Source organism: Rattus norvegicus, chromosome 1 (genome assembly GCF_021556685.1).
Source record: "Rattus norvegicus strain SHRSP/BbbUtx chromosome 1, alternate assembly SHRSP_T2T, whole genome shotgun sequence".
Lineage (NCBI taxonomy): Eukaryota > Metazoa > Chordata > Mammalia > Rodentia > Muridae > Rattus > Rattus norvegicus.
The window spans coordinates 24,391,994-24,403,394 of record NC_141534.1 but is presented as its reverse complement, the minus strand read 5'-3'; the positions used below and the strand labels follow the sequence as shown (position 1 = coordinate 24,403,394).

General features: G+C 44.1%; 2 long non-coding RNA genes across 6 annotated transcripts in view; one reads left to right on the top strand and one right to left on the bottom strand.

The window, feature by feature from the left end:
• LOC148006883 (uncharacterized) overlaps positions 1-6,515 on the top strand; it is a 34,430-nt gene extending 27,915 nt beyond the window's left edge. For all 3 annotated transcript variants that reach the window (XR_015644851.1, XR_015644853.1, XR_015644852.1), the window contains 2 exons: positions 43-161; positions 5,765-6,515. This is a non-coding gene — a long non-coding RNA (uncharacterized LOC148006883). The remainder of the gene's footprint in view (positions 1-42; positions 162-5,764) is intronic.
• The window catches only part of LOC120098893 (uncharacterized), a 31,880-nt gene continuing 25,498 nt past the window's right edge, over positions 5,020-11,401 (bottom strand). For all 3 annotated transcript variants that reach the window (XR_015644846.1, XR_015644842.1, XR_015644847.1), the window contains 2 exons: positions 6,946-7,030; positions 5,020-5,199 (listed from right to left, as the gene is read on the bottom strand). This is a non-coding gene — a long non-coding RNA (uncharacterized LOC120098893). The remainder of the gene's footprint in view (positions 5,200-6,945; positions 7,031-11,401) is intronic.

Here is an 11,401-nt window from a genome sequence, read left to right as displayed (position 1 = left end):
CCCATCACATGATGTAATCCTTACCCATTCCTTCCCTTTCAGTGTGTCTTTCTAACAACGCAAAACAGCCACTCTCGCCCCGCCCGGAGAACACTTTATGTCCCTTGTTGGAGGGGCTTCAAGAGACCAGCAGGGGCTGCTCTCTCAAATCCTGACCGAAGGTGAGTCAGTTGGCAGGCCATTCCTAGGTGCACCCCAAACTACAGCTTGCTTCATTGGAGAATCGTGAATTTGGGGTTTTCTCCTTGAGATTCTCAGGTTTCACATTTGGAGTTCCTCTCTAACTTATCCAGCTTGTACAGGAAACCCCCGAGATGTGGAACCCACACTCTGAGGCAGAACAAGTTCCTTAAATGACTCAGCTACTTGCAAAGGGTGCTGTGTGGCAGGATGTCAGCACCCCTCTGTCAGCTCTGGTTTTTTAGAGAAAAAAATTCATTACATTTTAATCAAATAGGGATATTAATAAATGCTCATTAGGTGGGGCTGTTAGGGACAGTGTTCCACTGACCACCACACATTGCTTTGCTATCCAGTCACAAATGGTAGAATTTAGATTCTTTGCAACTCTTTAATATTTTGATTTTTATGATATGGCAACTTAAGATTTAAGTAGCTAGTTTTTTTCAAAATTACTCCAAAAATTAAAGCGTGCTCTTCCAAAAAGTCCTCTACTCAGTGTGCAATTCCAAACCCCATTCATAATGCTATGTATATGATAAGTCATTAATAAATTCATAGCAATAGAAGTAACAGTACCTGCTATTTAGGAGACGTGAGAGATTTAGAAGCATAGTTTTGTGGTTGAGTAAATAATACATAAGATAGAAAATTAAGCAAATCGAAGTAGTCCCATCTCATTATACTCTTATTGCCTTTGTTTCTTTTGTAGAGCAGATTTGTTAATGAACAGAAAGAAGTATAGCTAAGGAAAAATAATAATAACTAAGCAGCTGCATCATTGTTCAGAGGGTAAGGATATGCACAACATACCATAAAAAGCTGACAAGATACAACGAGGGTTTTAGTACCTAAGGCAAATATGCCTAGTTTAGATTTTTTTCTAACCCAATTATAAAATTTATAAAATTATAAAAACTAAATGGGAGCCAGGTCGAGGCTCACACCTGTAATCCTAGTACCAGGGAGTAGGGGAAGGGGATCCGAAGCTCAGGGCAGCCTATGCTACACGGCGAGTTGGAGGCGATCCTGGGCTGCCAACAGCTCATCTTTGAACATGTGTTCACTTACAAGTAGACTACAACACAAAGGCATTCTCCAGCAAACACTTATTGATCACACACGCAGAGCTAAGTGCAAAACCAGGGACTAGCGATCCTGAAATCAATAAGGCGAGCATGCTTCAGCAAGAGGAAGCTTTGTTCCGATGATTTTGTACAAAAGCCAATTATTAACGAGGGAAGATTCAGGGTGTGGTAGCTTTCTCCTACAATTCCAGTGCTTGGCCCCTGGGACAGGAGGCTTGCTATGGATTCGAGAGCAGCCTGGTTGCAGTAGTGAATTCCAGAGAATAGAAAGTAAGGCCCTGTTCCAAGGAGGGCGGGGGGGGGGGGGGGGGGGGCAGAGCTGCTCTGGTTTCAACAAGCATGGGGAGTGTAGGACCCTGCCCTTCCCCATTCCTTCTGTCCTATGGGACTCTATTCAGCAGTACAAAAGCAGAGTCTTTGTAAAAGCAGAGTCACTGCATTGCCCTGTATCTGCTGGAAGGGAGGGCTAGACTCTACCAAGCCTAGGAAAACATTTTCCATAATCCTCATTTAGCACTTTCACAGAATGATTTACAGGGTTCAGTGGTTAGTGCTATCTGTCCTTTTATCATCTGCCAGTGCAACCATTGAGCACCTTCTGTGTGCAGAGCACCAGATCACAGTTGTTACCCTTTTGTATTGTTCCTTCTAGCTGGGAATGCAGCTCCCACCCACTGCTGATGGAGTGAGTACAATTTGCAATTGTAGTTGTAAATATAGGGAGAGCATGGGCAGGGGGTGCAGCTAAGAGTTGGGGGGGATGAAAGGAGGGCTTCCTTCAGGAAGTGTCATCTGTGCAGACCACCCATTCACTAGTAGGAAGTAATTAGTCCAGGGACTGAATTCCAAATTCCTGGATCAAGGGGGGATGACACAAGGGTGTTTGTCTAGGCTGCAAGACTGTAAGACCTTTGACAGCCCAAGGCCAACTGGAGGAGTCTACTGGCCTTTAGGCATTCAGTTCAAACTAAATAATTCGCCTCTCAACAGAGACAAGACAAGTGCAGCCAACTTCGGCAGAAGGGCTGGCACCAGGCTGTAGCGATTTGGAAAGGAGTGACAGCAGGGCAAAGGCGCTGTGGCAGCAAGGAGCTGGTCTGGTTTGAGGAACTAAAGAAGAGCTTGTGTGAATTGAGATGGAGCTCACAAGAGGGAGAGGGCTCCACAGGCAGAGAAAGGCAAAGAGACACCTTACTTGGGGTCTTACTGACAGGTGAAGCCTTTGGCCTTTATACCAAGTACCCTTGGATGCATTGAAGGTTCTAAACAAGGAAGCAAATTTGTTAGTGTCGTTTGGGTGCCATGAGTGAGGAAGAGATGGTTTTTATGTGATCCTGGCTGTCCTGGAACTTGTTACATAGATCAGCCTGGTCCGGAATTGGCATGGATTCTCCCAGTGCTGGCAGCATGTACATGTGTCATAGCATGGCCTGCTTTTTAAAAAGAAAAGAAAATTTAAATATATGTGCGTGTGTGCATGTGTGTAAAGTTTCAACTTTCACTATACAGCCAAGGCTGGCCTCCTACTACACATTTCAGGTTAGCCTCAATTAGAGCAACTGTGCTTATCTCTCAGAGAGGAGACTCGTGTTTCCTGTGTCTGAGGAAGAAAGCCCACTGTGATTGCCCCAGAAAGGTCCAAGATAAAGCCCCGCCTCACACCCCAGACACACAAAATCTGGAATCTGTTTCTTTGATGTGGCCCTTGGACCATTTACCAGAGCCATGAATGGTTAGACAGCCCCTGTCTTCAACAAATCCATGAAACTGGGAGGGGGAGTGCCTAATGTGTTCTGTCCCAGCATTAAGGTATAAAACCCAAGTTACAGGAGTTGTGAGAACAGGGACCTAAGGTGCCAGATCTGGAATTCGGCCTCTGCTCCACGACAAAAGCCCAGCCTCGTGGCTGAACTTTGCTTCAGTGTCAAACAAACGACAGAAACCCTCATTTTTTTTAAATTATGGTTATTGTTTAGAGATGAACTTACACAGATTTGTGTCAGTCAATGTAAATGACTACAATGGCGTGTGTACACACATGAGCAACTTATGTCATTAGCATGTCTACTCTCTTGGTAGCACTTTTTTAGATCCTTCTAGAACAAGGAAAATTAGAAGCTACTGTAAGAGCTGTGGGTCTGCAAACCTCCATAAATCTACTTAAAGGTGAAAATCTGAGATGAGAAGAGAATTAAATGCGCCACACACTGACACACATTTACTTCTCCTAAACGGTAGAAATGAGAAGGTCCTGCGACTTTCCTATTGCAGGGAAACAACCTGGGTGAGCGCTCACCCAATTAAGGTTAGCTTTTTTCCCAACTTGTTTATGTATGGTATATTTAGTCCCAGATTTTTTTTTCTACTTTCAGCCTTGTATAGCATGTGCTTACATAGCATTGATCCTACAAATAAAACCCTACAATAGAGGCCCTTACCTTTCTCCAACGACTTTATTGTGTCTTTAAAGCTAGGTTCCAAAAGTGCCAGGTTTTAACCAAGATTTCCTTTTGAAAGTGGTTTCTCCTGGGATGTTATACGTGGTAGGAAAATTAAGCATCGTACTGAGATCTCTGTCTTGTAGTCAGGAAGGAATGAGGGGCCTTTTGCTGTCATCTCTAAGGGGTGGCCTCAAACTTACTATGGAGCCCAAGCTGGCTTGGAACTTGTCATCTGTGATCTTCCTGCTTCACCCGGCAGGATGCCATTATGGTTGTATTAGAACAAGAATCTGTATCCATGGGCTGGAGAGATGGCTCAGCGGTTAAGAGCACGGACTGCTCTCCCAGAGGTCCTGAGTTCAATTCCCAGCAACTACATGGTGGCTCACAACCATCTGTAATGGGATCTAATGCCCTCTTCTGGTGTGTCTGAAGACAGTGACAGTGAACTCATATACATTAAATAAATAAATCTTTTAAAAAAAAAAAAGAAAAAAGAAAAAAAAAAGAATCTGTATCCATGCTTCCCTGAACAATGGCAAAGTATAGTTTTGGGATAACAAATCCATCCAGAAGTCAATCAAACAAAGTTGGTATCATCCTCTAACTAATTCCTTTTTAGAATGTTGCTTTTATACTTCAGACCTAGGCCCAAACATCTGCCAAACTGATTTTTCTCTCTAAATGACAAAAATAGAAAAGAAAATGACAATTGTCACCAGCCCACTTTTTACCCTTATCTATGTAGTCCCTAGCAACCACAGTTTGCAGTCTGGAATGTGTTGCAACGATTGTCATATCTTTGAAGCAACTAAATCTCTAATCATATCCAGAAAGATACGGCAATTCTTTGATGTTAGAAAGCATTCAAACTGCTAGACATGGCCCTGCACGCCTAGAGTCCTAGCACTTCCGGGAGGTGAAGCAAAACAATTGCTTTGTGTTTGAAGAAAGGCAACTTTCTGAAATCGTTTCATAAAATAAAAAATTAAAGGGCCAGTGGAGCAACTCAGCAAGTAAGGGCACTTACTGCTGGGAGACCTGAGTCTGATCCCAGTGAGACACATGGTAGAATCACACACACACACACACACACACACACACACACACACACACACACACAGTTGAAAATTAAACCAAATGTAGCATATTCCACTAAAAACGCCTAGTGCCAGATTCTTGGAGTATATGCACGTAAGAGTAGCAATAACTACTGACTCCACTTGATAATAATGGGGTTGCTGACTACTGTGTGGAATGCGTTAAAACTTCTAGATACATTACATTGTTCTGCTTAATCCTTGCAAATGTAAAGTGGTGATCCGAAAGGATTATGCTTTATTTTGTAGATAAACACGCTCTAGTTTTCCTACAAGGGAAGCTTAGGATGAATAATAATGAGATGTCAATAAATTCATAAAAGTATTCATGCATCGACTCCTCAATGGTGTCTTTCAAATGATCTTTCTTCTTCAGTCCTATTTAGTTGCCTGCGAAACAAAGAGCAAATTTTGAGAAATACTGAGGAAAAGTCTTCCTTCCCAGCTCTTAATTTGACAGACAAGTTGTTCCGAAAGTAAGCCATGAGAAGCAGGTGCAGTAGAGTGGGAAGACAGAGCTTTGAATCCTACACAGACCTCCCACTCATGGGCCCTAACCAGCAGCTGGCAGCTGGATGCAGGAGAGCAGGGAAGAACTCTTAAAGAGCTAGACAGGGCGCTAGGGCCATACTGGTATTAGTAATAGCTTGTGCGCTCTCTCTCTCTCTCTCTCTCTCTCTCTCTCTCTCTCTCTCTCTCTCTCTCCTCTCTCTGACTCTCTCTCTGACTCTCTCTCTCTCTCTCTCTCTCTCTCTCTCTCTCTCTCTCTCTCTCTCTCTCTCTCTCTCTCTCTCTCCCCCTACCTACCTCATAGAGCCTGAGGATATGAAGCTTGAAACACATGACTCCAGACAGCCAGGGGTCTGACCGAGTTCATGAAATGTGCCAGATCTAACTCAGGGCTCACCAAGGCCACTAGAGTATTCTCTGATGATCTTTTAAAATAATCCTACAGGCCTGGTATCCTGACAAGAAGAGAGCACAGCTATACACATGCAGAAGAAGTCTATGTGATTGAAATGAAAGGCCATGAGTACCAAAGACCCTGGAGCCAGCAGAAGTCAGGCAGCCATGGAGGATTCTTCCCGAGAGCCTCAGCAGCTGTCTGACTCCCGCTGATGCCTTGACACTGAACTTTCTAGATCTAAGGAGATGCATCTCTGTGGTTTAAGCCACCCTACTGCGGAGAGCTAATACAGGTGGAAACATTCAAATTCATTAGCTTGGCATGAAAGGACTAGGTTTTTTTACTTCTCCCAGCTCCCAGCCATGTCTTCTACCCCAACCAGTGAAGGGGTCCACAAAGTGCTCATCCCTATCCTGGGGCTTCAGCTTGCTCTGGTCATTGGCACTGCCTAGCCATTCACTCACTCACAATCCCCTCCCTCATGAACCCACAGCAGAAAACACACCCACCACACCCACACACCACAGAGCCCACCCCGATCCCCACAGGTTTTTCTTCATGTTCCCTGGTTGTCACTTTCTGCTTTAAATTAGTTGTCTGTATCTGTGGCTTTATCTCCCTCGTTAGACTAGGAACCCTTGGGGAAGGGAGAAAGCCTTGTACATTTTTGCACTGACCGCAGTACCTGGGCTCAGTGCCTCCAAGGAAGCCGTTACCCAATAAATGCCTGAGGTAGTTATCACTGTCTGTTTTGTGGTCTTGACTGTTCTATTGAGTATGAATAAATAGTCATAACAGGATGCTTCGTATACGTGTGCAAGTTTAATCATGAACAATAACAAACTCAAAGAATGTAGAGCCTGCATGGCAGTATGTTCCTGTAACGTGTGTGTGTGTGTGTGTGTGTGTGTGTGCTTAAACTGATAGAAAAATATAGCCTCAAATGAGCCTGCACGTCACTAAGAGGTAATAATAAATCTATAGTTAATAACAGTTTTCTGAAAATCTTAAAGAAGTGGAAGGATTGGGGTAAAAAAAAAAGTCTAAAGACAGCAATTTTCTACAGAGAGGCTGCTTCCCTCCCTTGGTGGAAATGGAAATTGGTCTCTGTTATGTCCTCTTGAGGGTCACTGTTTCCTGGTTCTAATGGTTCCCGGCAGAGACCTGAGGAATGAGATGACCTAGGGGGTCGGCTGGTCATTCTGCCCTTCTTCAGGGCCTGGACTCACCCATAGCAGACATCTTCCTTCTGTCAGCCTTCCCTTGCCAGTACATGCAATGTTCAGTGGAGAGAAACACCAAAGCAAAGTCAGCCTGTGAGAGGTGGATGGAAGCCACTGTGTGAGCTAATCGTGAGCTTGAATAGCCGTCTCCCTTTGTTTAAAAAAAAAAAAAATGTACCCTGCTTGGCTGTGCAGAACTGATTTTCATCCTGTCATGAAAACATTTGGTTCTTGCCTCATGTGCCGTCAAGAGTCCCAAAGGCCTTTGCCCTTGGGAGGGACACTGGATGTCCTTGAAAGCCACATTCCATGGCATCATCAACAGAGGCTCTGAAGGAGGAGGCTAGGCACTAACTACTGTTGGGGAGAGCCCCAGGCAGTGGCAACCTAGGCAGATCTCTGTGAGTTTGAGGCTAGCCCGGTCTACAGAGTTCCAGAACAGCCGTGGGAAAACAGAGAAACCCTGACAAAGAAAAACAAACAAAAACAAAAAGTCCCGAGGGATGCTCATGCTATATAAAGCCACCATGCGACATCAGGTTGGGAGGACCTGAGACAGTGGACCCTGGCTACTGTGGAGGACTATGAAGAGTGAGGGGCTCTTCGTTGCTTCATGGTCGGGGAACTTGGTCTGTGGCATAAGGCCAGGAGTCAAAGCTGAAATGGAAACACATTTGAATGAGATAACCCAAAGTATAGGTCTAATTAAGTTAAGTAAATCAAATCCCATGCACTTTCACTCCAAAGCTCTATGCCCATTAAATCTAATTACTCTCCCCGGGGGCAGAGGGAGGGATTTGGTTGTAAATGGATGTTAGCAATGATCACATTGAATTCCTGCTCCTTGGCCCCCTCTGAAAGCTTCCACAGTGTGTGCAACTGCAATCTCCCTGTCTTCGAGACAAGGTCAAGGGGAAGACACTAGGAGGACCCCATTTAAACAAATGCCTTCTGAAATTCAGAGTTTCTTTTGCTCTTTTTGCCTTCTTGTCCCTCATTCGAACAAAATAACGTGCATATGTCTATGTCTCAGACTTTCCAAGGAGTTGCCAGCCTATTTTCATTAACTCTTTTCCTCCTAGACACCAGGACCTACCGACTGGACACAGAGCTCGTTACAGAGCAGCCACTAGGCCAGAAGGGCATCCCACTGCCCTCCCCCGATGTTTGCTGTGGGGTGGGTGGTCTGAGACCTTCCTCACTGGTGAATCTGTTGGGCTCATTAACTGAGGTAGAGACTGTCCTCAAAGGTCGAGCCAGTCCTGTCGTCACTTGCTCCCGTGAAGGTTATAAACCTTGCTTATTAAAGGAGATAAACAGCCCCAGCCAGATGGGGCGTCACAGCGTCAGCTGCATCTGGAGCATAGATCTGCTCCAGACGGAAGTCCCTGAGATCAATGAGACGGAACCAAATGGTATAAGCACCCCTGCTGACTTTGTTAGACATATTGGATTTTAAGATTTAGATTCCCATAAAGCTTTGAAGTTAGAAATTTTGTGACAAGTGGAGAAAATACGTTCTACTTGTGTTTGCTTTTGAGTCGATTAAAATGTGAGTTTGGGCCCTATTGCTGCTCTTTCACCAACATGGGATGGAAAAATATTCTGTCTTTTGGGACACTGAATCCTAGAATTCCTGTTGTGATATTAAACTATATGGTGTAGTCAAATGCCCAGATCCAATTCCAAGGACTGTCTAAGGCTAGGGATATAGTTCAGTGGTACAGTGTCTACCTCACACATCTACTGTGTTGGGTTCCATACCCGGTACCAACATCACTACCAATAACAGTAATTAATAATCATCATAATCATCATAATAATCTTCTCATAAAGTACTCAACTTTAGCCAAACAGTCTTGGCATTTGGTGGCTATGGTGCTTGTTATTAATGTATCTGAATGTTATAAACTCGATATAGTGAGACCCACCTATAGAATCCCAGCATTCACTAGGCTAAGGAAGAAGGCCCTGAGCTCTAGACCAGCCGTGTACTACACAAGGGAGACCCTATCTCGAAAGCAGCAGCAACAATTGAACACTTACCAGCAATGTACCTCAACCTTGGCTTTAACTTAAGGTAATTTAGGAACTTTGAAACTATGATACCAAGCCCATTCCCTAAGCCAGAGTTACTGGCAGTTGATGTCTGCTAAGAGAAGGGAAATGTGGCTGGCCTCATAACCATGGTCAGCACTGGCCTCAGGACTAAAAAGTGGTGCTAATACCAACAACAACAGTAAGAAGACATCATGTCTGGGGGGAGAATGACTGGTGGTTTCCATACAAGGTGAAGGCCTATTCATACCCAAAGTGCAAGAGCTCTACCTCCAGGCTCACCAGAAGCACCTGCTGAGATTCGATCTTCCTTTTGAAAGAGGTACTTCTGAGGTATGGTCTTCAGAACTTTTGTGGAGAAACACATATAGGGATTTGGAATATTTTAGGCATAAGGACAATGACTACCATAGCGGATACCTTGGAAAAGTGAACAGATATCTTCTAGTTATGACTTTATTTTAATCATTCGTAATCAAATGCAAAGATTTTTCCTCCTCTTCCTCCTCCTCTTTTATCTTCCTCCTCCTCTTCCCACCTCCCCTCCTTTTTTTTTTTTCTTTTTGTTGTTGTTTTGAAACAAGATTCCTCTGTGTAACACTGGCTGTCCTGGTACTTGCTCTAGAGAGCCGATTTGTCTTGGACTCAGAGACCCGCCTGCCTCTGCCTCCTGAGTGCTGGGATTAAAGGTGTTTGTTGCCACTGCCCAGAGCCGGTTTTTAATCTTGTGAATGCAAAGCCAAAAGATAAAAGAGATAAAAGAGTAGAGGAAGACTTACAAACTGCATTAGGCAAAGAGAATACTAAGGTAATTTGCAAGCGATGCTTTTCCCAGCAGAGGGAACCTTGGGATTGAGTGTAGGAATCCTGAAATATAGTTTTACAAGAAAGTCCATGTAGAGGTAGGGACAGTTCTAAACAAGCTCAACTCAAGGTCACATAGAGATCATATATTCAGAACAGAAACAATGTCAGCAAATTTTGAGGCTTAAAATTGAGCATCACAAGGCTATAAAAGAAAGATGGTGGAAAAGTATGCTTCTGGGCATGCTCAGTTCGAGGTCATAGAGTACATGTTCAAGAAAAAGAAAGGTAGATGCTAACACTTCTGGGCGTGCTCAGTTCAACATCCTAACGGGCAAGCTTATTTTAGGTTGTCTAAAAGGATGACTAGACGCTAACAAAGTTCCTCAGTTTTAGCTGAAATCAAAGAAAAGCCAGCTCTGAAGATGTCTGAGCAGTTTCTTAAAGGGGTAACCGCTTTTCTTTTTACTTTTTGTCTTTCTAGCACTATTTTCTCGTAAAAGTGCTTTCCTCGTTTAGGAGCCAACAAACTAGAAATGCCTGTAAAGACCTCCTGCCCCCAGCACTGCAATCTCCTGCTTGTGTGATTCCTAGTGATGCGTTCTGTCCCGTTCCTCCGCTCAGCTGAGAAGATGTTACCCCAACATGTGGTTTTCTTTGAGTCTTTGATCTCTTGAGACAGCATATGGATTATTAGCACATTATTTAGACAGTTTGTACCTAAAAACTCACTACTGCATATAAACCACAGTAACTCAACAAGGTTGATTATAAACACACAAGGCACACAAACGGACACACACATAATCATGGTTGACTTCGAATGTTGGTTTTCTATAATAAGTGCAGTTTTGGATAGCATTCATAAAAACAGGTGGGCTGGTTATCAAGACATCTCAACAGTTCTCTGAGGAGCATCTCTAGACCGAGAATTCCTGACCAGATTATAGAACGGGGCAGCATGTGGCTGAGCCTCCACTGGTAAAGATGTTCTCACAAGAAGCTGCTGTTTGTGAGGTAGCCAAGTGGTAAAAGGGGTGCTAAGAACACCCCCAGAGACAAAGAAGGCCATTCTCCCACACAAGAAGAGGAAGCCCCGACTCTGTGCAAACCCCAAGGGTCACTCTCAGACAGGCAGAGGACTGTCCCTAATTACATCTTCAACAGATGGTTCCAGGGAAGGCCTGTGAAGATGGAGTTAGACATAGAGAGATGTGGATGTGACAGAGAAGAAAGGAGATAAATGAAGCCAGGCCGAGAGAGAAACAGGCATTGAGCGTTTCCTGCTCAAACTGTCTGGAGTCAGGATCCTGAGAGAAGAAAGAGAGGGTCAGAGAAGCTGCCCGCAGTCCTGCTGAAGTGAAATCCTAAGAAAGTAGACAAGCTGACCCCAAGTTTTCTAGCCTCTGCTTTAGAACGGAGAAAAAAGACAGCCCAGAGTAGTCGTGCATATTTTCTCTGCATTCTACTGTACCCCCGCTCCCAAATCTGTAATTATACCTAGGGCACAAATAAATGGGGAGAATTTAAAAATAGTGACAGGTTGGATTTTGGAATGTCGATTGGTCGGATCTGGCACCTACTAATTTAACAAAACAAA